Source organism: Phyllobates terribilis, unplaced genomic scaffold (assembly GCF_046119375.1).
Source record: "Phyllobates terribilis strain yellow unplaced genomic scaffold, ASM4611937v1 Scaffold_801__1_contigs__length_655404, whole genome shotgun sequence".
NCBI classification, from domain to species: domain Eukaryota; kingdom Metazoa; phylum Chordata; class Amphibia; order Anura; family Dendrobatidae; genus Phyllobates; species Phyllobates terribilis.
This window is the reverse complement of record NW_027363561.1, coordinates 62,684-89,696: the sequence shown is the minus strand read 5'-3', so window position 1 is coordinate 89,696 and position 27,013 is coordinate 62,684. Positions and strand designations below refer to the sequence as shown.

General features: G+C 44.4%; 9 non-coding genes and 4 pseudogenes across 9 annotated transcripts; all 13 read left to right on the top strand.

The window, feature by feature from the left end:
* Positions 1–466: 466 nt before the first annotated feature.
* Positions 467–657, top strand: LOC141240267 (U2 spliceosomal RNA). Its single transcript, XR_012305535.1, has one exon. It is a non-coding gene; the product is annotated as a U2 spliceosomal RNA (small nuclear RNA).
* Positions 658–1,772: 1,115 nt separating this feature from the next.
* On the top strand, positions 1,773–1,963 carry LOC141240266 (U2 spliceosomal RNA). Its single transcript, XR_012305534.1, has one exon. It is a non-coding gene; the product is annotated as a U2 spliceosomal RNA (small nuclear RNA).
* Positions 1,964–3,078: 1,115 nt separating this feature from the next.
* LOC141240264 (U2 spliceosomal RNA) lies at positions 3,079–3,269 on the top strand. Its single transcript, XR_012305533.1, has one exon. It is a non-coding gene; the product is annotated as a U2 spliceosomal RNA (small nuclear RNA).
* A 1,115-nt stretch (positions 3,270–4,384) lies between these two features.
* Positions 4,385–4,524, top strand: LOC141240238 (U2 spliceosomal RNA; annotated as a pseudogene).
* Positions 4,525–5,318: 794 nt separating this feature from the next.
* On the top strand, positions 5,319–5,511 carry LOC141240234 (U2 spliceosomal RNA). Its single transcript, XR_012305516.1, has one exon. It is a non-coding gene; the product is annotated as a U2 spliceosomal RNA (small nuclear RNA).
* Positions 5,512–11,627: 6,116 nt separating this feature from the next.
* LOC141240226 (U2 spliceosomal RNA) lies at positions 11,628–11,828 on the top strand (annotated as a pseudogene).
* Positions 11,829–13,827: 1,999 nt separating this feature from the next.
* LOC141240232 (U2 spliceosomal RNA) lies at positions 13,828–14,008 on the top strand (annotated as a pseudogene).
* A 1,118-nt stretch (positions 14,009–15,126) lies between these two features.
* On the top strand, positions 15,127–15,317 carry LOC141240263 (U2 spliceosomal RNA). The gene has a single exon (XR_012305532.1). It is a non-coding gene; the product is annotated as a U2 spliceosomal RNA (small nuclear RNA).
* A 6,237-nt stretch (positions 15,318–21,554) lies between these two features.
* Positions 21,555–21,730, top strand: LOC141240211 (U2 spliceosomal RNA; annotated as a pseudogene).
* Positions 21,731–22,851: 1,121 nt separating this feature from the next.
* On the top strand, positions 22,852–23,042 carry LOC141240135 (U2 spliceosomal RNA). The gene has a single exon (XR_012305423.1). It is a non-coding gene; the product is annotated as a U2 spliceosomal RNA (small nuclear RNA).
* Positions 23,043–24,160: 1,118 nt separating this feature from the next.
* LOC141240192 (U2 spliceosomal RNA) lies at positions 24,161–24,351 on the top strand. The gene has a single exon (XR_012305480.1). It is a non-coding gene; the product is annotated as a U2 spliceosomal RNA (small nuclear RNA).
* A 1,118-nt stretch (positions 24,352–25,469) lies between these two features.
* LOC141240262 (U2 spliceosomal RNA) lies at positions 25,470–25,660 on the top strand. Its single transcript, XR_012305531.1, has one exon. It is a non-coding gene; the product is annotated as a U2 spliceosomal RNA (small nuclear RNA).
* Positions 25,661–26,778: 1,118 nt separating this feature from the next.
* LOC141240260 (U2 spliceosomal RNA) lies at positions 26,779–26,969 on the top strand. The gene has a single exon (XR_012305529.1). It is a non-coding gene; the product is annotated as a U2 spliceosomal RNA (small nuclear RNA).
* Positions 26,970–27,013: the final 44 nt, after the last annotated feature.

Sequence of the window (27,013 nt, the reverse complement as noted above, 5' to 3'; positions counted from 1 at the left end):
AGGTATCCTGCCTGCAGTAGATGGAATGTGGCAATGGAACGCTGGCTGCGCGTGTCATAATAGGCTCTGAGCCTTTATATACCTGTGCACAGCAGCAGCCACCTTCAGTCTGCTGCTGGACAGCCAGCAGCAGCAGCAGCAGGAGAGGTATGTAATCAGCAGCCCTCCTGCTAAGGGTAGACAGCTGCTCGTTCCACCCCACCCCCCGCCTTAATTGGTTCTCCTCCCTTCCAACGGTGTTGAGGCGGGTGGGAACAGCAGGGGGTGAAGGTGCTGTGTTTAAAGAGGTGGAGTTATGCAGATCTAAAACGCGTGGATTGCAGCAGCAGCAAGCCGAAAAGTGCAGGCATGTAAGGGATCTAGAGGTTGACAACATGTCTTCTTAACGGGAGTCCAGGAGCTCATCTCCACAAATGGACTTTTCAGGATCCTTGGGTGGCTCCGTAGTTTGAAACCAATTCTGGTTATCGCTTCTCGGCCTTTTGGCTAAGATCAAGTGTAGTATCTGTTCTTATCAGTTTAATATCTGATACGTCCCCTATCTGGGGACCATATATTAAATGGATTTTTAGAACAGGGAGATGGAAAAAGAGCTTGCTCTGTCCACTCCACGCATTGACCTGGTATTGCAGTATCTCCAGGACCGGTGCACCCCTTCTTTAATGCAGTTTCTAAAATCAGAAAGAATTGAATTCAATGTTTTTTGTTCATTTTGCTTGTTTGTCGGATTTTGGGATGGACTCTTTGGCTTTGCTTTTCTTCTCCTCATTGGATTTTTCATGTTCAAAGTTGCAGAAGCCAGATTACAAGCTCATTTTGGTTCAACTTCAGCAACTGTGCATTGCATTGCCATGTAATGTAATGAAATGCTATCTTTCTAGCTCTCCCTTTTTACTTCCTTTTGGATAAACAGACATATTAGGCAAGCATTTTGGAGCTTTCACCTAAATAACTACAGGTGGTGAGATAAGCTGCACAATATAATTGACCTTTCAGTATATTGTTGCACACACACCATCTATTTAGCAAATGCCCTTGTTATCAACAGCAGCCTTTTAAACTCACCTGAGCTAACAGGTATGTGCGCTGGTTACTCTGCTGCGCTTAAAATTTCTTTTTTGGTTTGCTACAATGCCTTTTCTGAAACGTTGTCTCCCTCTGCTGGAACACTGACTTCTTTCATTTAATGCCTGCAGACTATAAAAGAGAACCCAACCCAAAAAGTTTGGTTGATTAGTCTGTGGCATTCTGTTAAACTGTTGCTTATGGCGGTCTCTGTGAGCTTCTCAGTGACATTCAGCCAGCCAGGTATCCTGCCTGCAGTAGATGGAATGTGGCAATGGAACGCTGGCTGCGCGTGTCATAATAGGCTCTGAGCCTTTATATACCTGTGCACAGCAGCAGCCACCTTCAGTCTGCTGCTGGACAGCCAGCAGCAGCAGCAGCAGGAGAGGTATGTAATCAGCAGCCCTCCTGCTAAGGGTAGACAGCTGCTCGTTCCACCCCACCCCCCGCCTTAATTGGTTCTCCTCCCTTCCAACGGTGTTGAGGCGGGTGGGAACAGCAGGGGGTGAAGGTGCTGTGTTTAAAGAGGTGGAGTTATGCAGATCTAAAACGCGTGGATTGCAGCAGCAGCAAGCCGAAAAGTGCAGGCATGTAAGGGATCTAGAGGTTGACAACATGTCTTCTTAACGGGAGTCCAGGAGCTCATCTCCACAAATGGACTTTTCAGGATCCTTGGGTGGCTCCGTAGTTTGAAACCAATTCTGGTTATCGCTTCTCGGCCTTTTGGCTAAGATCAAGTGTAGTATCTGTTCTTATCAGTTTAATATCTGATACGTCCCCTATCTGGGGACCATATATTAAATGGATTTTTAGAACAGGGAGATGGAAAAAGAGCTTGCTCTGTCCACTCCACGCATTGACCTGGTATTGCAGTATCTCCAGGACCGGTGCACCCCTTCTTTAATGCAGTTTCTAAAATCAGAAAGAATTGAATTCAATGTTTTTTGTTCATTTTGCTTGTTTGTCGGATTTTGGGATGGACTTTTTGGCTTTGCTTTTCTTCTCCTCATTGGATTTTTCATGTTCAAAGTTGCAGAAGCCAGATTACAAGCTCATTTTGGTTCAACTTCAGCAACTGTGCATTGCATTGCCATGTAATGTAATGAAATGCTATCTTTCTAGCTCTCCCTTTTTACTTCCTTTTGGATAAACAGACATATTAGGCAAGCATTTTGGAGCTTTCACCTAAATAACTACAGGTGGTGAGATAAGCTGCACAATATAATTGACCTTTCAGTATATTGTTGCACACACACCATCTATTTAGCAAATGCCCTTGTTATCAACAGCAGCCTTTTAAACTCACCTGAGCTAACAGGTATGTGCGCTGGTTACTCTGCTGCGCTTAAAATTTCTTTTTTGGTTTGCTACAATGCCTTTTCTGAAACGTTGTCTCCCTCTGCTGGAACACTGACTTCTTTCATTTAATGCCTGCAGACTATAAAAGAGAACCCAACCCAAAAAGTTTGGTTGATTAGTCTGTGGCATTCTGTTAAACTGTTGCTTATGGCGGTCTCTGTGAGCTTCTCAGCGACATTCAGCCAGCCAGGTATCCTGCCTGCAGTAGATGGAATGTGGCAATGGAACGCTGGCTGCGCGTGTCATAATAGGCTCTGAGCCTTTATATACCTGTGCACAGCAGCAGCCACCTTCAGTCTGCTGCTGGACAGCCAGCAGCAGCAGCAGCAGGAGAGGTATGTAATCAGCAGCCCTCCTGCTAAGGGTAGACAGCTGCTCGTTCCACCCCACCCCCCGCCTTAATTGGTTCTCCTCCCTTCCAACGGTGTTGAGGCGGGTGGGAACAGCAGGGGGTGAAGGTGCTGTGTTTAAAGAGGTGGAGTTATGCAGATCTAAAACGCGTGGATTGCAGCAGCAGCAAGCCGAAAAGTGCAGGCATGTAAGGGATCTAGAGGTTGACAACATGTCTTCTTAACGGGAGTCCAGGAGCTCATCTCCACAAATGGACTTTTCAGGATCCTTGGGTGGCTCCGTAGTTTGAAACCAATTCTGGTTATCGCTTCTCGGCCTTTTGGCTAAGATCAAGTGTAGTATCTGTTCTTATCAGTTTAATATCTGATACGTCCCCTATCTGGGGACCATATATTAAATGGATTTTTAGAACAGGGAGATGGAAAAAGAGCTTGCTCTGTCCACTCCACGCATTGACCTGGTATTGCAGTATCTCCAGGACCGGTGCACCCCTTCTTTAATGCAGTTTCTAAAATCAGAAAGAATTGAATTCAATGTTTTTTGTTCATTTTGCTTGTTTGTCGGATTTTGGGATGGACTCTTTGGCTTTGCTTTTCTTCTCCTCATTGGATTTTTCATGTTCAAAGTTGCAGAAGCCAGATTACAAGCTCATTTTGGTTCAACTTCAGCAACTGTGCATTGCATTGCCATGTAATGTAATGAAATGCTATCTTTCTAGCTCTCCCTTTTTACTTCCTTTTGGATAAACAGACATATTAGGCAAGCATTTTGGAGCTTTCACCTAAATAACTACAGGTGGTGAGATAAGCTGCACAATATAATTGACCTTTCAGTATATTGTTGCACACACACCATCTATTTAGCAAATGCCCTTGTTATCAACAGCAGCCTTTTAAACTCACCTGAGCTAACAGGTATGTGCGCTGGTTACTCTGCTGCGCTTAAAATTTCTTTTTTGGTTTGCTACAATGCCTTTTCTGAAACGTTGTCTCCCTCTGCTGGAACACTGACTTCTTTCATTTAATGCCTGCAGACTATAAAAGAGAACCCAACCCAAAAAGTTTGGTTGATTAGTCTGTGGCATTCTGTTAAACTGTTGCTTATGGCGGTCTCTGTGAGCTTCTCAGTGACATTCAGCCAGCCAGGTATCCTGCCTGCAGTAGATGGAATGTGGCAATGGAACGCTGGCTGCGCGTGTCATAATAGGCTCTGAGCCTTTATATACCTGTGCACAGCAGCAGCCACCTTCAGTCTGCTGCTGGACAGCCAGCAGCAGCAGCAGCAGGAGAGGTATGTAATCAGCAGCCCTCCTGCTAAGGGTAGACAGCTGCTCGTTCCACCCCACCCCCCGCCTTAATTGGTTCTCCTCCCTTCCAACGGTGTTGAGGCGGGTGGGAACAGCAGGGGGTGAAGGTGCTGTGTTTAAAGAGGTGGAGTTATGCAGATCTAAAACGCGTGGATTGCAGCAGCAGCAAGCCGAAAAGTGCAGGCATGTAAGGGATCTAGAGGTTGACAACATGTCTTCTTAACGGGAGTCCAGGAGCTCATCTCCACAAATGGACTTTTCAGGATCCTTGGGTGGCTCCGTAGTTTGAAACCAATTCTGGTTATCGCTTCTCGGCCTTTTGGCTAAGATCAAGTGTAGTATCTGTTCTTATCAGCTTCTCGGCCTTTTGGCTAAGATCAAGTGTAGTGTCTTTCGAAAAGGCGGTTTTGGATGTTGGCCGCCCTAGTAGATTGATACATTATGCACACTGGGGTTTAGGCGCTTGTTAGTACGCCAGGTGGCTAATATAGTCATCTGGTGGAAAGCATGGCCCCCCAGGATCGACGCCATTGGGCCGGGGAAGATCGAAAGCCCAAAGTGTGAAGTGCCCCAGGAGTGGTGACCCTGGGGTGCCTTAACTCACTGGGATTGGGAACCCCACTTGAGTTTATGGCACATTTGCACAAGCACTTCAAATTTTCTTTCTTCGCACACACCCTTATTCCGGGCCTTCTGGCCTTAGGATGGGGAATTTTTCAATTCCCGGTCGAAGGTCCGGGCAGTATTATACTGTGAAACCTTCACTATTTATTTAATTTCTTTGTCACTGTGTGTCCACTTATTCACGTGTGTCACGTCCTACTAGGATTTTGTCGGGATGCGGTTCCCTTACGGGTTCCTCTCTTGGCAGGTCTAGGGGGGGAGTGTGTGGCCATCAGGTTCCGCTCCCCCCTGAACCCCCCTGGCTCTCCTCTTTTGGGAGGAGAGCGTTGTTGGCTCCCCTCTTCCGGGAGGGGAGCACAGTCTTTGGCTCCCAGTGCCTTGCTCGGGTGAGAACTCGGGCAGGTGCTGGGGGTAAGATTGGGTCGCCTCTGGCTTCGGCTGGAGGTGGCTTTTTGTCCCTGTTCCTCGCTGTGGCCTTTTGGCTCGGAGGGACGGGGAATGGTTTGGGGGACCCTTCTCCTTTTGGAGAGGGTTTCAAGAAGACCAGCATCCTAGTGCACTTTTTTTGTGGCACTTGTCACTTTTTTAAGCGCACTCGGGTTTTGTACACGAATTCGGGCTTTCAAAAAAAAAAAAAAAAAAAAAAAAAAAAATCTGTTCTTATCAGTTTAATATCTGATACGTCCCCTATCTGGGGACCATATATTAAATGGATTTTTAGAACAGGGAGATGGAAAAAGAGCTTGCTCTGTCCACTCCACGCATTGACCTGGTATTGCAGTATCTCCAGGACCGGTGCACCCCTTCTTTAATGCAGTTTCTAAAATCAGAAAGAATTGAATTCAATGTTTTTTGTTCATTTTGCTTGTTTGTCGGATTTTGGGATGGACTCTTTGGCTTTGCTTTTCTTCTCCTCATTGGATTTTTCATGTTCAAAGTTGCAGAAGCCAGATTACAAGCTCATTTTGGTTCAACTTCAGCAACTGTGCATTGCATTGCCATGTAATGTAATGAAATGCTATCTTTCTAGCTCTCCCTTTTTACTTCCTTTTGGATAAACAGACATATTAGGCAAGCATTTTGGAGCTTTCACCTAAATAACTACAGGTGGTGAGATAAGCTGCACAATATAATTGACCTTTCAGTATATTGTTGCACACACACCATCTATTTAGCAAATGCCCTTGTTATCAACAGCAGCCTTTTAAACTCACCTGAGCTAACAGGTATGTGCGCTGGTTACTCTGCTGCGCTTAAAATTTCTTTTTTGGTTTGCTACAATGCCTTTTCTGAAACGTTGTCTCCCTCTGCTGGAACACTGACTTCTTTCATTTAATGCCTGCAGACTATAAAAGAGAACCCAACCCAAAAAGTTTGGTTGATTAGTCTGTGGCATTCTGTTAAACTGTTGCTTATGGCGGTCTCTGTGAGCTTCTCAGCGACATTCAGCCAGCCAGGTATCCTGCCTGCAGTAGATGGAATGTGGCAATGGAACGCTGGCTGCGCGTGTCATAATAGGCTCTGAGCCTTTATATACCTGTGCACAGCAGCAGCCACCTTCAGTCTGCTGCTGGACAGCCAGCAGCAGCAGCAGCAGCAGGAGAGGTATGTAATCAGCAGCCCTCCTGCTAAGGGTAGACAGCTGCTCGTTCCACCCCACCCCCCGCCTTAATTGGTTCTCCTCCCTTCCAACGGTGTTGAGGCGGGTGGGAACAGCAGGGGGTGAAGGTGCTGTGTTTAAAGAGGTGGAGTTATGCAGATCTAAAACGCGTGGATTGCAGCAGCAGCAAGCCGAAAAGTGCAGGCATGTAAGGGATCTAGAGGTTGACAACATGTCTTCTTAACGGGAGTCCAGGAGCTCATCTCCACAAATGGACTTTTCAGGATCCTTGGGTGGCTCCGTAGTTTGAAACCAATTCTGGTTATCGCTTCTCGGCCTTTTGGCTAAGACCAAGTGTCTTGTCTGGGGTCCTTGAGTGTTTTCCCTTGGCCTTCCGGCATCGCCATCTTGATGGCTTAAGCCGGTTGCTGCTTTAGGGGGAGATCGAGGAGGAACGAGAGAGTGATCATGATGGGCGTGAAGTTACGCTATGCTGGGACCGATGACAATCGGGTTCGCAATGCATTCCGCATTGAAGTTGATGCTGCTGTCAGAGAGCGTTTCAATCTGTCGTATATGGTGCACGAGGTGATCTTCAAAATCCTGGAAGTGACAAGAGAAAACATCGTCTGCCTGCAGGAATCCCGGAAAGAAGGACGGTATGTCTTGGTGCTGCAATCTATGGCGGCTTGCCGGAACCTATACAAGAGGTTGAGGGTGCAGGAGAAGAATCCAACCTTGGATGGTTTGACCTTTACAGTCTTGTACTCCAAAGGTGATGTTCCCCTAGTAATTTTTATGTATAATCCCTTTGTGCAAGAACATGACATTGCGGCTTTTCTTAAGAGGCATTGTGACTTTGTGAGCAACAGTCACAAAATAATGAACGAGGAGAACTTATGGACTGGCAAATACAGATATTTTGTCAGATTTGGGGAAAGTTCTTCGGAGCCTGGAGGTATTCATTACCCTCCCCAAAGTTTCTCCATCGGGAGAGATAGGGGTATTCTCTTCTTTCCTGAAGCCCCAGTTTTTTGCAGGAAATGTAAGAAGTACGGCCACTTACAAGAGGTTTGTACTGCTGTGCCTGTTTGCTCCAAGTGCAACCAAAGTGGGCATGTTGCTAAGGACTGTACCAATCCGATTGTTTGCAATGCTTGTGGTATGGAGGGGCATGCCTTTAAGGATTGTACTCGTCGTGCGAACGAGGGCAAGGCAAGGGCATACTCTGAGGTGGTCGCGAACTCTCCGAGGCCTAGGAGTGTGGCACCTGAGGCCACAGTTTCTTCCAGGGTGAAGGTAGTGGAACAGCGTGTGGAGACTGCTCCAGTGAGGGCGTCTGCTGACCTACTGATGGAGCCCGGGAGAGTGGAAGAGGTTCTGGCAGCTGAGATGGACATTTCTTCCTATCAGGGGGGTTTCATCGACTCCTTTTGTGAGGAACGTGAGGGAGCCTTGGAAACCCCAGGGGACCCGGCTCTCAGTTGGAGCGGTGAAAGTATAGATGAAGAGGGAGTTGGAGGCCAAGGAGACTTCACTGAGACTGGGATGAGGTCTTCTGAGGAACCGGACCGCGCTAAGAATAAAAGGGCCCGGTTGTCTGAACCATCAAGTAGCCAATGCGTGGCAAGTCCGGTGAGTGAGCGGGATTACCCAGTGGGTTCTCTTTCTCCTGCGTCAACGGCTTACCTGGAGGAGAATTTGGAGTCCACTATCTTTCAGCTAGGTGGGAGTTCGCCAGATGACAAAGGATAAGGAAGGCGTGTTTTTTTTTCCTGAGACTGGTGTTTGTGGTTTTTAAGCCAAAGAATGGTCTCTAAACCAAATTGGGACATTGCGTCCCTTAATGTAAGACTTCTAAAGTCTAGAGTTAGAAGATCTGTGATTCTGGACTTCTTACATAACCATTCTTTTGATATTATGTGTCTACAGGAGTGTGGTATAGAAGAACCCCTGGAAGACGCTGATTGGCCATATGGCCAGCATATCTGGTCTGGCTCTAGTGGGAATAAAAATGATGGAGTTGGGATTGTATTAAGTAATAGAAATTTTGTTTTTGAATGTTATAAGGTAATAGAGGTGGGTCGTTGCATCTCTGCAGTTGTGTGTGGGAGGGGGTGGAAAGTTAAAATTATAAATATTTATGGTCCTACAAAAAAAGAAGACAGGTTAAGTTTATTAGATAAATGATGTTTAGAATTACCTGGTAGGATCCCTGTGATAGTAACAGGTGATTTTAACTGTGTAACTGATGGGAAAGTTGATGCCTCAGGAAAAAAATTGACAAACATTATTTCAGATTTTTTCTTTTTTGATGCTGCTGAGGTTTTTTTGGGGAAGCCACCACCACCAACCTATAAAGCTGACAGGGGTGGGATAACATCTAGGATTGATAGGATGTTTTTTTCTAAAAATATAATATGTGATGGTTTTTCTCAATTTCCAGTTCCTTTTTCGGACCATGTGTGTCTGAAAGGTGAGTTTAGAGGGGATTTAAGGCGGGTGCATGGGAGAGGTGTGTGGAAATTGAATGTGAGTTTGCTTGAGGATGAGAGAATTGTGAATGATTTTAAGAAAAAATATAGTTGGTGTAAATCTCAAAAGAGTAAGTTTGAAAGTGTGTTGGTGTGGTGGGATTGGATGAAGCATGAAGTGCAAAAGTTTTTTCGTCGATGGGGCTATAAAAAGGCTGCCATGGTAAGGAGTCAATATAAAGATTTAATGATGAGGGTGGAATGGCTGGAAAAAATGAGGATGTGTGGTGTGGATGTGGATGATTTATTAAGAAGTGTGAGAGAGGATTTGAAGAGGACTTTGGAGAGGAAGGGAAGGGAAATAATTTTTAGGTCTAAGGTGGTCCATCTTGATAAAGATGAAAAGTGTTCAAGATATTTCTTTAAAAAAATAAATGGTAAGAAGGAGGGTATGGAGGAGATTTTTGATGTGGATGGTGTTTGTGTGAGTGGGAAGGATGTAATGAAGGAAGTGGTCAGGTTTTATGCTGAGTTGTTTGGCAGAAAGTGGGTGGATGAGAGTTTGAAAGAAGAAGTGCTTAAGACTTTGGATTGTAGGGTGGATGAGGATGGATGTTCTGGTCTATGTGAGCCTGTGATTGAGGAAGAAGTTAAGAAAGCGTTGTTTGGTGCAAGGAAAAATGTGACGCCTGGGAAGGATGGTTTGCCTGTGGAGCTATATGTTATGATGTGGGAAGTGATGGGTATGGATTTAGTGGAAGTGTGTCAGTTTATGTGGGAGAATGGGATGCTTGCGGGTTCAATGAAGGAGGGAGTGGTGGTCTTAATCCATAAGAAAGGGGATAAAAGGTGTTTGAGTAATTGGAGGCCAATTACGCTTCTGAACGCTGATTATAAGGTATTCAGTAAAATTTTGGCGTGTCGGATGCGTGTGGTTATAGCTGATGTGATTGGTAAAGATCAAGTGTGTGCAGTGCCTGGTAGATGTATGACAGATAATCTGTGTCTTTTAAGAGATGTGTTGTGGGATTGTAAAGTAAGAAAGCAGAAGTGTATGGTGATGGCTGTTGACTTTGAAAAGGCGTTTGATCGCGTGTCTCATGTGTTTCTATTTGAGGTTTTGCGTAGAATGGGTTTTCCGGAGAAATTTGTGCGTGCCGTGAGAGGATTGTATGGGGAGGTGGTGAGTGAATTTCTGGTGAATGGGTTTTTGAGTGAGAAAGTGTGTATTAGGTCTGGTGTGAGGCAAGGTTGTCCCATGTCACCGGTATTATTTGTGTGTGTGATTGAGCCACTGCTGTGTATGATTCGGAAAGAGAAAGTGGTGCCTGGTTTGTTAGTGCCGGGGAGTGGTGGAATGACTGTGAAAGTCTTAGGATATATGGATGATGTAGTAGTGGTGAGTGAGAGTGTGGCCTCTATGGAGAGAGTAAAATTGTTGTTGAATTTTTTTTGTGGCGCGTCAGCGTTTCGTGTGAATTGGAGCAAATGCATGTTTAAATGTTTTGGTGACAATAGGATTAAGATGGATGGTGTGGCTGGTGTGGATGGTGCAATTAAAGTGTTGGGAGTTTTTTTTAATGATGATTTGAAAGGTTATGAGAGTTGGGATGAATGTGGTGAGCGGATTGTGCGGAAGATGAATTTTTGGAAGTTACGTTCTTTGTCTTTGGTAGGGAAGGTTCTTATTATTAAGGCTGTTATTCTCCCTATTTTGCTTTATGTTTCTTGTATTTTTCCAGTGCCCTATAGGAAAATTAAAAAAGTGGAGAAACTAATTTTTGTGTTTTTTTGGGGCAGTAGGATGGAAAGACTTAAGGGAGAGATTTTGATTAAGCAATATTTGTATGGGGGACTGAAGTTTCCGAATATTGAAGTGTTTCTAACATTGCATTTTATTAAGACTACGGTCATTTTGATTGGGAAGAATAATAAAGGGGCATTTATGTGTAAGTATTTGGCTGGATGGATGCTGTATGGTCTGAATTGGGTGAAGCGTGATAAGAATGTGCCTGTTGCTTTTAAGTGTCCTGAGTGGTATGGTTTGATTGAGAAGTTTGTGAGGAAGAATGATTTGTTAGCAGTTGCAATGAAAGACTTTATGTTGGTTAAGAAGGTGATGGGGAAGATGTGTGTGAATGAGTGTGAGAGTAATGTGGTGGGATTGCGTTCTATGGAAGTTGCGCGGGTATGGAAGAAGTTAAGCATTCAAGGTGTGTCGAATAGACAGCGAGATATAGTATGGATGGGCCTTCATAATATTTTGCCAGTGAGGGATTTTCAGAAGAAAAGAGATCTCATAAGATCTGCAGTATGTCCAAGGGATGGTTGTGGAGCGAATGAGACGGTGAGGCACCTTATGTGGGATTGTAATTTTGCGTATGATGTGTGGAAAGGTGTGGGTGGACTGTGTAAAGGGGTTGCTGGTGTGAAGTTTATTGATTGGAGAGTGGCTATGTTTGGTTTTGGTGCTAGTCGTCGTGGCCTAGAAAGGATGATGTGGTTTATTATGGTGTGTGTGCAGGAGAGCTTGTGGGATGTGAGAAATTTGTGTGTGTTTAAAAGAGTAAATTTAACAGTAAATGATTGTATTAGGTTGATCTTAGCAAGACTATATGTAATCTATTTGTGGGATACAAGAGAAGGTGGTGGTGGTGGAACAGATTCTGAAGGTGTGTGGAAATACCTTAAGTGGCAGGATATGGTTAAATACCGTTGATATTTATTCTGGAAATTTCTCTGGCATAGGATTACTTGTTTGTATTTTTGTTGAATAATATTTTAATAAAGAAACCACAATGATGTTTATGAAGTGGCAGTATAACTTATGACGAAGTCTGGTTAACGGTTTGCTTATATCAAAACCTGAGTGGTAGAAAAAAAAAAAAAAAAAAAATCTGTTCTTATCAGTTTAATATCTGATACGTCCCCTATCTGGGGACCATATATTAAATGGATTTTTAGAACAGGGAGATGGAAAAAGAGCTTGCTCTGTCCACTCCACGCATTGACCTGGTATTGCAGTATCTCCAGGACCGGTGCACCCCTTCTTTAATGCAGTTTCTAAAATCAGAAAGAATTGAATTCAATGTTTTTTGTTCATTTTGCTTGTTTGTCGGATTTTGGGATGGACTCTTTGGCTTTGCTTTCCTTCTCCTCATTGGATTTTTCATGTTCAAAGTTGCAGAAGCCAGATTACAAGCTCATTTTGGTTCAACTTCAGCAACTGTGCATTGCATTGCCATGTAATGTAATGAAATGCTATCTTTCTAGCTCTCCCTTTTTACTTCCTTTTGGATAAACAGACATATTAGGCAAGCATTTTGGAGCTTTCACCTAAATAACTACAGGTGGTGAGATAAGCTGCACAATATAATTGACCTTTCAGTATATTGTTGCACACACACCATCTATTTAGCAAATGCCCTTGTTATCAACAGCAGCCTTTTAAACTCACCTGAGCTAACAGGTATGTGCGCTGGTTACTCTGGTGCGCTTAAAATTTCTTTTTTGGTTTGCTACAATGCCTTTTCTGAAACGTTGTCTCCCTCTGCTGGAACACTGACTTCTTTCATTTAATGCCTGCAGACTATAAAAGAGAACCCAACCCAAAAAGTTTGGTTGATTAGTCTGTGGCATTCTGTTAAACTGTTGCTTATGGCGGTCTCTGTGAGCTTCTCAGCGACATTCAGCCAGCCAGGTATCCTGCCTGCAGTAGATGGAATGTGGCAATGGAACGCTGGCTGCGCGTGTCATAATAGGCTCTGAGCCTTTATATACCTGTGCACAGCAGCAGCCACCTTCAGTCTGCTGCTGGACAGCCAGCAGCAGCAGCAGCAGCAGGAGAGGTATGTAATCAGCAGCCCTCCTGCTAAGGGTAGACAGCTGCTCGTTCCACCCCACCCCCCGCCTTAATTGGTTCTCCTCCCTTCCAACGGTGTTGAGGCGGGTGGGAACAGCAGGGGGTGAAGGTGCTGTGTTTAAAGAGGTGGAGTTATGCAGATCTAAAACGCGTGGATTGCAGCAGCAGCAAGCCGAAAAGTGCAGGCATGTAAGGGATCTAGAGGTTGACAACATGTCTTCTTAACGGGAGTCCAGGAGCTCATCTCCACAAATGGACTTTTCAGGATCCTTGGGTGGCTCCGTAGTTTGAAACCAATTCTGGTTATCGCTTCTCGGCCTTTTGGCTAAGATCAAGTGTAGAATCTTTCGAAAAGGCGGTTTTGGATGTTGGCCGCCCTAGTAGATTGATACATTATGCACACTGGGGTTTAGGCGCTTGTTAGTACGCCAGGTGGCTAATATAGTCATCTGGTGGAAAGCATGGCCCCCCAGGATCGACGCCATTGGGCCGGGGAAGATCGAAAGCCCGAAGTGTGAAGTGCCCCAGGAGTGGTGACCCTGGGGTGCCTTAACTCACTGGGATTGGGAACCCCACTTGAGTTTATGGCACATTTGCACAAGCACTTCAAATTTTCTTTCTTCGCACACACCCTTATTCCGGGCCTTCTGGCCTTAGGATGGGGAATTTTTCAATTCCCGGTCGAAGGTCCGGGCAGTATTATACTGTGAAACCTTCACTATTTATTTAATTTCTTTGTCACTGTGTGTCCACTTATTCACGTGTGTCACGTCCTACTAGGATTTTGTCGGGATGCGGTTCCCTTACGGGTTCCTCTCTTGGCAGGTCTAGGGGGGGAGTGTGTGGCCATCAGGTTCCGCTCCCCCCTGAACCCCCCTGGCTCTCCTGTTTTGGGAGGAGAGCGTTGTTGGCTCCACTCTTCCGGGAGGGGAGCACAGTCTTTGGCTCCCAGTGCCTTGCTCGGGTGAGAACTCGGGCAGGTGCAGGGGGTAAGATTGGGTCGCCTCTGGCTTCGGCTGGAGGTGGCTTTTTGTCCCTGTTCCTCGCTGTGGCCTTTTGGCTCGGAGGGACGGGGAATGGTTTGGGGGACCCTTCTCCTTTTGGAGAGGGTTTCAAGAAGACCAGCATCCTAGTGCACTTTTTTTGTGGCACTTGTCACTTTTTTAAGCGCACTCGGGTTTTGTACACGAATTCGGGCTTTCGATATAAAAAAATCTGTTCTTATCAGTTTAATATCTGATACGTCCCCTATCTGGGGACCATATATTAAATGGATTTTTAGAACAGGGAGATGGAAATAGAGCTTGCTCTGTCCACTCCACGCATTGACCTGGTATTGCAGTATCTCCAGGACCGTTGCACCCCTTCTTTAATGCAGTTTCTAAAATCAGAAAGAATTGAATTCAATGTTTTTTGTTCATTTTGCTTGTTTGTCGGATTTTGGGATGGACTCTTTGGCTTTGCTTTTCTTCTCCTCATTGGATTTTTCATGTTCAAAGTTGCAGAAGCCAGATTACAAGCTCATTTTGGTTCAACTTCAGCAACTGTGCATTGCATTGCCATGTAATGTAATGAAATGCTATCTTTCTAGCTCTCCCTTTTTACTTCCTTTTGGATAAACAGACATATTAGGCAAGCATTTTGGAGCTTTCACCTAAATAACTACAGGTGGTGAGATAAGCTGCACAATATAATTGACCTTTCAGTATATTGTTGCACACACACCATCTATTTAGCAAATGCCCTTGTTATCAACAGCAGCCTTTTAAACTCACCTGAGCTAACAGGTATGTGCGCTGGTTACTCTGCTGCGCTTAAAATTTCTTTTTTGGTTTGCTACAATGCCTTTTCTGAAACGTTGTCTCCCTCTGCTGGAACACTGAATTCTTTCATTTAATGCCTGCAGACTATAAAAGAGAACCCAACCCAAAAAGTTTGGTTGATTAGTCTGTGGCATTCTGTTAAACTGTTGCTTATGGCGGTCTCTGTGAGCTTCTCAGCGACATTCAGCCAGCCAGGTATCCTGCCTGCAGTAGATGGAATGTGGCAATGGAACGCTGGCTGCGCGTGTCATAATAGGCTCTGAGCCTTTATATACCTGTGCACAGCAGCAGCCACCTTCAGTCTGCTGCTGGACAGCCAGCAGCAGCAGCAGCAGCAGGAGAGGTATGTAATCAGCAGCCCTCCTGCTAAGGGTAGACAGCTGCTCGTTCCACCCCACCCCCCGCCTTAATTGGTTCTCCTCCCTTCCAACGGTGTTGAGGCGGGTGGGAACAGCAGGGGGTGAAGGTGCTGTGTTTAAAGAGGTGGAGTTATGCAGATCTAAAACGCGTGGATTGCAGCAGCAGCAAGCCGAAAAGTGCAGGCATGTAAGGGATCTAGAGGTTGACAACATGTCTTCTTAACGGGAGTCCAGGAGCTCAGCTCCACAAATGGACTTTTCAGGATCCTTGGGTGGCTCCGTAGTTTGAAACCAATTCTGGTTATCGCTTCTCGGCCTTTTGGCTAAGATCAAGTGTAGTATCTGTTCTTATCAGTTTAATATCTGATACGTCCCCTATCTGGGGACCATATATTAAATGGATTTTTAGAACAGGGAGATGGAAAAAGAGCTTGCTCTGTCCACTCCACGCATTGACCTGGTATTGCAGTATCTCCAGGACCGGTGCACCCCTTCTTTAATGCAGTTTCTAAAATCAGAAAGAATTGAATTCAATGTTTTTTGTTCATTTTGCTTGTTTGTCGGATTTTGGGATGGACTCTTTGGCTTTGCTTTTCTTCTCCTCATTGGATTTTTCATGTTCAAAGTTGCAGAAGCCAGATTACAAGCTCATTTTGGTTCAACTTCAGCAACTGTGCATTGCATTGTCATGTAATGTAATGAAATGCTATCTTTCTAGCTCTCCCTTTTTACTTCCTTTTGGATAAACAGACATATTAGGCAAGCATTTTGGAGCTTTCACCTAAATAACTACAGGTGGTGAGATAAGCTGCACAATATAATTGACCTTTCAGTATATTGTTGCACACACACCATCTATTTAGCAAATGCCCTTGTTATCAACAGCAGCCTTTTAAACTCACCTGAGCTAACAGGTATGTGCGCTGGTTACTCTGCTGCGCTTAAAATTTCTTTTTTGGTTTGCTACAATGCCTTTTCTGAAACGTTGTCTCCCTCTGCTGGAACACTGACTTCTTTCATTTAATGCCTGCAGACTATAAAAGAGAACCCAACCCAAAAAGTTTGGTTGATTAGTCTGTGGCATTCTGTTAAACTGTTGCTTATGGCGGTCTCTGTGAGCTTCTCAGCGACATTCAGCCAGCCAGGTATCCTGCCTGCAGTAGATGGAATGTGGCAATGGAACGCTGGCTGCGCGTGTCATAATAGGCTCTGAGCCTTTATATACCTGTGCACAGCAGCAGCCACCTTCAGTCTGCTGCTGGACAGCCAGCAGCAGCAGCAGCAGCAGGAGAGGTATGTAATCAGCAGCCCTCCTGCTAAGGGTAGACAGCTGCTCGTTCCACCCCACCCCCCACCTTAATTGGTTCTCCTCCCTTCCAACGGTGTTGAGGCGGGTGGGAACAGCAGGGGGTGAAGGTGCTGTGTTTAAAGAGGTGGAGTTATGCAGATCTAAAACGCGTGGATTGCAGCAGCAGCAAGCCGAAAAGTGCAGGCATGTAAGGGATCTAGAGGTTGACAACATGTCTTCTTAACGGGAGTCCAGGAGCTCATCTCCACAAATGGACTTTTCAGGATCCTTGGGTGGCTCCGTAGTTTGAAACCAATTCTGGTTATCGCTTCTCGGCCTTTTGGATAAGATACCACATCTTGCCAGAAGGATTCTAAGCCAATCGTGCCCTTGGCCTTGAGGCATCGGCGGTGTAAAAAGCCGTCTTAAGCCTCATGCTGCTTTAGGGGGCAGATACGCAAAGAAACCAAGAAGGCGATCGACCCTATCTACCTTTTGAAGATGGCATCAGCAGTAGCGGCCGCAGTGCGCTATGCCAGAGCTGGTGACCTTCGCATCAAGAACTCTTTCAAGATCGAAGTGGACGATGCATCCAAGGAGAAGATGACCTTGAAGTTTTTCGTGAGGAGAGTGCTGCTGGAGATCCTAGGAGTAAAGAGGGAAGACATCCTGGCCCTTCAAGATCGCCCCGGTTCCTTCACTTTGACTCTGGAGTCGGAGTATGCGTGCCAGAACCTTTTCCGCCAGATTCACCTGCACCTTTCAGATGAGGATCTTAAAGGACTCACCTTTGTCATCCTTTACTCCGGTGGAGAGAAGCCACTCGTGGTTCAGATGAGCAACCCTCATGTTCCCTTAGTTAATATTATTTGCTTTCTTCAAAACTATTTCCCAGAACTGCGGTATTCCCACAAGGTCATGAATGAGGAAAACCTCTGGACGGGAAAGCATAAATTTTTTGTTAAATTTTGTGAAGATCCAAATGGCATTGGTGGTCAGCGTCATCCTCCGTCAAGTTTCCTGATCGGTAGGGAGCGGGGGCGCCACTTCTACCCGGACATGCCCCTCTTCTGCCGGAAATGCATGTGTTTCGGTCACACTTATGAGAACTGCAAGGAGGAGGTGGCAATCTGTAAGAAGTGCTACAAGCATGGACATGCCACAATGGACTGTACCAATGAGATGGTGTGCAACATCTGCCGGGTCCCAGGTCACTCCTTCCGGGAGTGTCCTTTGAAGAAAAAGGCGGAAACCTATGCTGAAACGCTGGCAAAGCAACCTGCCCGTGTGCCTCCATCTGCTCCCGGGGGGCAGAGGCAACCCTCTGCTGTTCCTGCTCCTGCGGGTGCATCTACAGCACGGGGGCAGTCTTCTAGCTCTCCAGTACCTGCTCCACAGACCAAGCCTGCTAGTACATCAGGTGGTACGTCTGCACCTGCTGCACAGAGGAAGCCAACCAACCCTCCTGCTCCTGCTGCTAAGGGGGGTCCCACCGGTGCTCCTGTATCTACTGTGCAAACACAACCCCCTGTAGGCGGGTCCACAAGCACTTCAGTGCCTGCTGCACAGGGAAAACCTGCCAGTTCTCCTATTCCTGCTGCGCATAAGCCCACGTCTATGCAGAAACCTCCAGCTGAGAAACCTGTCCGTCCTGAGAAGAGGGAAGCTTCATCTAAGGACTGGGCTGCTGATTCTGATCCGGGTGATATGGTGGTGGAGGGGAGTCCCTCTGCTGAAATCGGGACATTTAGCTCGGAGGAAGAAGCAATGGAGCTGGAAACTCGTAGGAAAAGGAAAACAGATGATAGGTCTGATGAGAATGTGGCCAGGGAGACTTCCAAGAAGTGTCCATTAAAACCAAGTCTTCTGCAATACAAGCCAATGGCTCCCGCTGCCCCTCCTGAGGAGCCAAGGCCTTCAGACCCTATAAACATTTCTTTTTCGGACTCAGAAGTGCAGAGCCCGTTAACATCGGTGGGCTTTATGTCTGATTCTGACAGTAGTGTGACCTGAACTATCCTATCATGACCTCATCAATTAAAGTAGCCTCGCTCAATGTGAGGAGTATAAGGGGCTCTACAAGAAGGGCTGCTTTGTTTTCCTACCTGTCAACAGTGGACTGTGATGTCTTTTGTTTGCAAGAATGTAACATTGACTTTGATATGAATTATGCAGATTTAAGAAAAGATTGGCCTCATGGGCCCTCTATCTGGTCCGGAGATAATGAAAATCGTTCCTCTGGCATTGGAGTGCTGTTTAGGTCGCATGACTTTAAAATCAACTCTTTTGTGGACATTTCTTCTGGACGTGCTCTTTTCTTAAATATTAGTTTTAAAGGTGTGGACTTTAGACTTTTGAACATTTATGCTTCTCCGGTGAAGGAAGAGAGACATCAGTTGTTTGAAGATGTGCAATATTACCTACCTGGTTCATCGCCTCTGATGTTCTGTGGGGATTTCAATTGTGTCTTGCCTGGTGAAGGGAGAAGCGGGAGTTCCACCGTTCCTAAAAAAGACAAAACAGAGAAACAACTAAAGGATTTGTTAACTGATTTTTTTCTTAGAGACTCCTGGAAAGAGATCCGTAGTAATGATCCCGGTTATACTTGGGAGAACTCTTCTTCTAAATCTCGTATTGATTTTATTTTCATGTCCCAATATGTGAATGTCAAATCTGTTGTCTTAATCCCAAACATTTTTTCAGATCATAAGATGCTGCTATCAGAGTTAGAATTACCTGGGCTTGTCAAGGCAAGAGGAGTTTGGAGGCTAAATACAACATTGTTACAAGATCCTAAGGTAAGAACAGATTTTAAAGCGTTTTTTAATTATTTAAGAACAAAACAACAAAAATTTTTAACTCTGCTAGAATGGTGGGAATACAGCAAGATGAAGATAAAAAGTTTTTTTATCAAGGTCAGCATAGCCAATGCAAGAGAAAAGTCCGCTTGGCATAAAAGGCTTATTACTAAATTGCAGACCTGTTATCAACTAAGAGATGTGGGACTTGAAATGGACGATTTAATTGAAGCAACAAAAAAAGAAATTAAAAAGAGTATAGAGTCGAAGGGTAAGGAAATAATTTATAACTCAAAAATTGAAGTGATGGAGAAAAATGAAAAGTGCTCAAGATTTTTTTTTAAAAAAGTAGTTGCTGCTAAGGAAATGATAACAGAATTAGAGGGTGAAACTACAACTGAAGGTATGCTCAACCAAGCTCACCAGTTTTATCAGCAGCTTTTTAATGAGAAAACTATAGACCAGTCTTTTACTGAAGATGCCCTTAATTCATTAAAAAATAGTCTGAGCCGCGAAGACCAAGAATTGTTATGCACTGAAGTCACCTTGTCGGAAGTAGATGCTGCTATCAAAAGTTTTTCCTATGGGAAAACCCCTGGTTCTGACGGTTTGCCTGTTGAATTTTATCGTGAATTTTGGAATTTTTTAAAACCCGACTTGTTTTTAGTAATCAAAGAAGCTTTTAAGTGTGATATCCTGCCTATATCTTGGAGAAGTGGTCTGGTCTCCCTGATTTTTAAAAAAGGAGCCAAATCCCATCTGGCAAACTGGAGACCAATCACACTGTTGAATGTTGATTACAAGTTGATGTCCAAAATTTTAGTGAACCGTTTTAAAAAAGTTTTATCCAAAGTTATTTATGAAGACCAGGTATGTGGGGTGCCAGGAAGAGGAGTTGCGGAGCATCTCAATACCATCCGCGATGTCATATGGTACCAGCAATCCAGGAAGCAAGACTTAGCAATTTTATCGTTGGATTTTCAAAAGGCTTTTGATCGTGTCTCTCATTGTTTTTTATGGTTGGTTTTAAAAAAAATGGGCTTCCCTGAAATTTTTATCAAGCAAGTGGCACTTTTATATAAGAACTCTTTTAGTAAAATTTTAATCAATGGATTTTTGTCTAATGAAGTGTTTTTGCATTCAGGTGTGAAGCAAGGCTGCCCTTTGTCCCCAGTGCTATTTATATGTGCAATAGAGCCTCTTTTATCTATGCTACGAGAGGATAAAGTGATTAAAGGTGTCCCTATCCCTGGAGGACATGGAAGAGATGTGAAGGTAATGGGCTACATGGATGATATTACTATTTTTTGTGTTCATCACCTGCCGCTCTCAGGAGAGCTATAAGAACGACCAATTTTTTTTGTGAAGCCTCAGGTTTTAAGTTAAACATTGAGAAATGTGATTGTTTTGTCCGTGGCAATTGGGCGGATGTGTCCATCCCTGATCTCCCGATGCAGTCAGAGAAGATTAAAATTCTGGGCGTGATTTTTGATCGACAGAATGATGGAATGAAGAGCTGGGATGGAGTAAGGGACAAAATACAAAAGAAGATTGACTTTTGGAAATTAAGAAAATTAACAATCGAAGGTAAAGTTTTAATTATTAAGGCCCTTCTGCTTCCTGTCATGTTATATCTCAGTTATGTTTATCCCCCAAGTGACCTTACAGCGAGAAGATTACAGAGAATGCTGTTTGAATTTGTGTGGAACTCTAAGTTCGAAAAGGTGAAGAGAGAAACAATGTACAAGATGCACCACCTTGGTGGTAAGGATGTTCCCAACGTCAAACTGTTTTTATACTCCAAGTTTTTTAGCCTCTGTTTTAAATATATGTTTGCTTCAAGCCCTTGGGCACATTTTTTAAGATATGCAGCTGGCCACATTTTTAGGAGGCGAAAGTGGATATCCATTTCTTTAACAAGCCCAGTGTTGTTATCACCTCCACAACAATATGCCATCCTGGAGAAAGTTATCAGATTATATGGCCTAGATTCTTTTGAGATGGAGACATTGAAGAATGCAAGGAAGCTGCTGCAGCAATTAAAAAAGAAAGAAACTTTGACACCCATAAGCCATTATTCATATAGCAGAGTCACTAAAATATGGAATTTAACAAATGCACCTTACCTGATGAATCAACATAAAGACTTAGCTTGGATGATTGTGCAGGAATGTTTACCGACTCGTGATTTCCAGTATAAAAGAAGACTTAGCACTATACAAACCTGCCCGAGGCATCAGTGCAATAATGATGAGACTACTATGCACCTTATTTGGAATTGTGATTTTGCACAGCAAGTGTGGAAAGACTGTGGTGAGCTTTTAAAATTTTTATCTGGTCTTAATTTTTTAAGCCATGAAGTGGTTTTATATGGGATTTTACCAAACATGACGAAAGAAAAAGAGAGAGTTTTATGGTGCACTTTGAGTTGTGTTAAAAGTGCTCTATGGAAGACCAGAAACATATTGTTGTTTAAAAGAGACTATATAGAAGTCAAGGATTGTATAAGACTGGCATTAAGTGAAATTTATATGTACTACCTAATGGATATGAAGAAGCTTGGAAAGAAAAGAGCCCTGAGTATATGGAACTATCACCTATGGAAGATGTTATTTTAAAGCTCTGAAGAAAAGATAAAGACTACGATATTTTAAATATAAACGCAAAATCTGTTCTTATCAGTTTAATATCTGATACGTCCCCTATCTGGGGACCATATATTAAATGGATTTTTAGAACAGGGAGATGGAAAAAGAGCTTGCTCTGTCCACTCCACGCATTGACCTGGTATTGCAGTATCTCCAGGACCGGTGCACCCCTTCTTTAATGCAGTTTCTAAAATCAGAAAGAATTGAATTCAATGTTTTTTGTTCATTTTGCTTGTTTGTCGGATTTTGGGATGGACTCTTTGGCTTTGCTTTTCTTCTCCTCATTGGATTTTTCATGTTCAAAGTTGCAGAAGCCAGATTACAAGCTCATTTTGGTTCAACTTCAGCAACTGTGCATTGCATTGCCATGTAATGTAATGAAATGCTATCTTTCTAGCTCTCCCTTTTTACTTCCTTTTGGATAAACAGACATATTAGGCAAGCATTTTGGAGCTTTCACCTAAATAACTACAGGTGGTGAGATAAGCTGCACAATATAATTGACCTTTCAGTATATTGTTGCACACACACCATCTATTTAGCAAATGCCCTTGTTATCAACAGCAGCCTTTTAAACTCACCTGAGCTAACAGGTATGTGCGCTGGTTACTCTGCTGCGCTTAAAATTTCTTTTTTGGTTTGCTACAATGCCTTTTCTGAAACGTTGTCTCCCTCTGCTGGAACACTGACTTCTTTCATTTAATGCCTGCAGACTATAAAAGAGAACCCAACCCAAAAAGTTTGGTTGATTAGTCTGTGGCATTCTGTTAAACTGTTGCTTATGGCGGTCTCTGTGAGCTTCTCAGCGACATTCAGCCAGCCAGGTATCCTGCCTGCAGTAGATGGAATGTGGCAATGGAACGCTGGCTGCGCGTGTCATAATAGGCTCTGAGCCTTTATATACCTGTGCACAGCAGCAGCCACCTTCAGTCTGCTGCTGGACAGCCAGCAGCAGCAGCAGCAGCAGCAGGAGAGGTATGTAATCAGCAGCCCTCCTGCTAAGGGTAGACAGCTGCTCGTTCCACCCCACCCCCCACCTTAATTGGTTCTCCTCCCTTCCAACGGTGTTGAGGCGGGTGGGAACAGCAGGGGGTGAAGGTGCTGTGTTTAAAGAGGTGGAGTTATGCAGATCTAAAACGCGTGGATTGCAGCAGCAGCAAGCCGAAAAGTGCAGGCATGTAAGGGATCTAGAGGTTGACAACATGTCTTCTTAACGGGAGTCCAGGAGCTCATCTCCACAAATGGACTTTTCAGGATCCTTGGGTGGCTCCGTAGTTTGAAACCAATTCTGGTTATCGCTTCTCGGCCTTTTGGCTAAGATCAAGTGTAGTATCTGTTCTTATCAGTTTAATATCTGATACGTCCCCTATCTGGGGACCATATATTAAATGGATTTTTAGAACAGGGAGATGGAAAAAGAGCTTGCTCTGTCCACTCCACGCATTGACCTGGTATTGCAGTATCTCCAGGACCAGTGCACCCCTTCTTTAATGCAGTTTCTAAAATCAGAAAGAATTGAATTCAATGTTTTTTGTTCATTTTGCTTGTTTGTCGGATTTTGGGATGGACTCTTTGGCTTTGCTTTTCTTCTCCTCATTGGATTTTTCATGTTCAAAGTTGCAGAAGCCAGATTACAAGCTCATTTTGGTTCAACTTCAGCAACTGTGCATTGCATTGCCATGTAATGTAATGAAATGCTATCTTTCTAGCTCTCCCTTTTTACTTCCTTTTGGATAAACAGACATATTAGGCAAGCATTTTGGAGCTTTCACCTAAATAACTACAGGTGGTGAGATAAGCTGCACAATATAATTGACCTTTCAGTATATTGTTGCACACACACCATCTATTTAGCAAATGCCCTTGTTATCAACAGCAGCCTTTTAAACTCACCTGAGCTAACAGGTATGTGCGCTGGTTACTCTGCTGCGCTTAAAATTTCTTTTTTGGTTTGCTACAATGCCTTTTCTGAAACGTTGTCTCCCTCTGCTGGAACACTGACTTCTTTCATTTAATGCCTGCAGACTATAAAAGAGAACCCAACCCAAAAAGTTTGGTTGATTAGTCTGTGGCATTCTGTTAAACTGTTGCTTATGGCGGTCTCTGTGAGCTTCTCAGCGACATTCAGCCAGCCAGGTATCCTGCCTGCAGTAGATGGAATGTGGCAATGGAACGCTGGCTGCGCGTGTCATAATAGGCTCTGAGCCTTTATATACCTGTGCACAGCAGCAGCCACCTTCAGTCTACTGCTGGACAGCCAGCAGCAGCAGCAGCAGCAGGAGAGGTATGTAATCAGCAGCCCTCCTGCTAAGGGTAGACAGCTGCTCGTTCCACCCCACCCCCCGCCTTAATTGGTTCTCCTCCCTTCCAACGGTGTTGAGGCGGGTGGGAACAGCAGGGGGTGAAGGTGCTGTGTTTAAAGAGGTGGAGTTATGCTGATCTAAAACGCGTGGATTGCAGCAGCAGCAAGCCGAAAAGTGCAGGCATGTAAGGGATCTAGAGGTTGACAACATGTCTTCTTAACGGGAGTCCAGGAGCTCATCTCCACAAATGGACTTTTCAGGATCCTTGGGTGGCTCCGTAGTTTGAAACCAATTCTGGTTATCGCTTCTCGGCCTTTTGGCTAAGATCAAGTGTAGTATCAGTTCTTATCAGTTTAATATCTGATACGTCCCCTATCTGGGGACCATATATTAAATGGATTTTTAGAACAGGGAGATGGAAAAAGAGCTTGCTCTGTCCACTCCACGCATTGACCTGGTATTGCAGTATCTCCAGGACCGGTGCACCCCTTCTTTAATGCAGTTTCTAAAATCAGAAAGAATTGAATTCAATGTTTTTTGTTCATTTTGCTTGTTTGTCGGATTTTGGGATGGACTCTTTGGCTTTGCTTTTCTTCTCCTCATTGGATTTTTCATGTTCAAAGTTGCAGAAGCCAGATTACAAGCTCATTTTGGTTCAACTTCAGCAACTGTGCATTGCATTGCCATGTAATGTAATGAAATGCTATCTTTCTAGCTCTCCCTTTTTACTTCCTTTTGGATAAACAGACATATTAGGCAAGCATTTTGGAGCTTTCACCTAAATAACTACAGGTGGTGAGATAAGCTGCACAATATAATTGACCTTTCAGTATATTGTTGCACACACACCATCTATTTAGCAAATGCCCTTGTTATCAACAGCAGCCTTTTAAACTCACCTGAGCTAACAGGTATGTGCGCTGGTTACTCTGCTGCGCTTAAAATTTCTTTTTTGGTTTGCTACAATGCCTTTTCTGAAACGTTGTCTCCCTCTGCTGGAACACTGACTTCTTTCATTTAATGCCTGCAGGCTATAAAAGAGAACCCAACCCAAAAAGTTTGGTTGATTAGTCTGTGGCATTCTGTTAAACTGTTGCTTATGGCGGTCTCTGTGAGCTTCTCAGCGACATTCAGCCAGCCAGGTATCCTGCCTGCAGTAGATGGAATGTGGCAATGGAACGCTGGCTGCGTCTGTCATAATAGGCTCTGAGCCTTTATATACCTGTGCACAGCAGCAGCCACCTTCAGTCTGCTGCTGGACAGCCAGCAGCAGCAGCAGCAGCAGGAGAGGTATGTAATCAGCAGCCCTCCTGCTAAGGGTAGACAGCTGCTCGTTCCACCCCACCCCCCGCCTTAATTGGTTCTCCTCCCTTCCAACGGTGTTGAGGCGGGTGGGAACAGCAGGGGGTGAAGGTGCTGTGTTTAAAGAGGTGGAGTTATGCAGATCTAAAACGCGTGGATTGCAGCAGCAGCAAGCCGAAAAGTGCAGGCATGTAAGGGATCTAGAGGTTGACAACATGTCTTCTTAACGGGAGTCCAGGAGCTCATCTCCACAAATGGACTTTTCAGGATCCTTGGGTGGCTCCGTAGTTTGAAACCAATTCTGGTTATCGCTTCTCGGCCTTTTGGCTAAGATCAAGTGTAGTATCTGTTCTTATCAGTTTAATATCTGATACGTCCCCTATCTGGGGACCATATATTAAATGGATTTTTAGAACAGGGAGATGGAAAAAGAGCTTGCTCTGTCCACTCCACGCATTGACCTGGTATTGCAGTATCTCCAGGACCGGTGCACCCCTTCTTTAATGCAGTTTCTAAAATCAGAAAGAATTGAATTCAATGTTTTTTGTTCATTTTGCTTGTTTGTCGGATTTTGGGATGGACTCTTTGGCTTTGCTTTTCTTCTCCTCATTGGATTTTTCATGTTCAAAGTTGCAGAAGCCAGATTACAAGCTCATTTTGGTTCAACTTCAGCAACTGTGCATTGCATTGCCATGTAATGTAATGAAATGCTATCTTTCTAGCTCTCCCTTTTTACTTCCTTTTGGATAAACAGACATATTAGGCAAGTATTTTGGAGCTTTCACCTAAATAACTACAGGTGGTGAGATAAGCTGCACAATATAATTGACCTTTCAGTATATTGTTGCACACACACCATCTATTTAGCAAATGCCCTTGTTATCAACAGCAGCCTTTTAAACTCACCTGAGCTAACAGGTATGTGCGCTGGTTACTCTGCTGCGCTTAAAATTTATTTTTTGGTTTGCTACAATGCCTTTTCTGAAACGTTGTCTCCCTCTGCTGGAACACTGACTTCTTTCATTTAATGCCTGCACACTATAAAAGAGAACCCAACCCAAAAAGTTTGGTTGATTAGTCTGTGGCATTCTGTTAAACTGTTGCTTATGGCGGTCTCTGTGAGCTTCTCAGCGACATTCAGCCAGCCAGGTATCCTGCCTGCAGTAGATGGAATGTGGCAATGGAATGCTGGCTGCGCGTGTCATAATAGGCTCTGAGCCTTTATATACCTGTGCACACCAGCAGCCACCTTCAGTCTGCTGCTGGACAGCCAGCAGCAGCAGCAGCAGCAGGGGAGGTATGTAATCAGCAGCCCTCCTGCTAAGGGTAGACAGCTGCTCGTTCCACCCCACCCCCCGCCTTAATTGGTTCTCCTCCCTTCCAACGGTGTTGAGGCGGGTGGGAACAGCAGGGGGTGAAGGTGCTGTGTTTAAAGAGGTGGAGTTATGCAGATCTAAAACGCGTGGATTGCAGCAGCAGCAAGCCGAAAAGTGCAGGCATGTAAGGGATCTAGAGGTTGACAACATGTCTTCTTAACGGGAGTCCAGGAGCTCATCTCCACAAATGGACTTTTCAGGATCCTTGGGTGGCTCCGTAGTTTGAAACCAATTCTGGTTATCGCTTCTCGGCCTTTTGGCTAAGATCAAGTGTAGTATCTGTTCTTATCAGTTTAATATCTGATACGTCCCCTATCTGGGGACCATATATTAAATGGATTTTTAGAACAGGGAGATGGAAAAAGAGCTTGCTCTGTCCACTCCACGCATTGACCTGGTATTGCAGTATCTCCAGGACCGGTGCACCCCTTCTTTAATGCAGTTTCTAAAATCAGAAAGAATTGAATTCAATGTT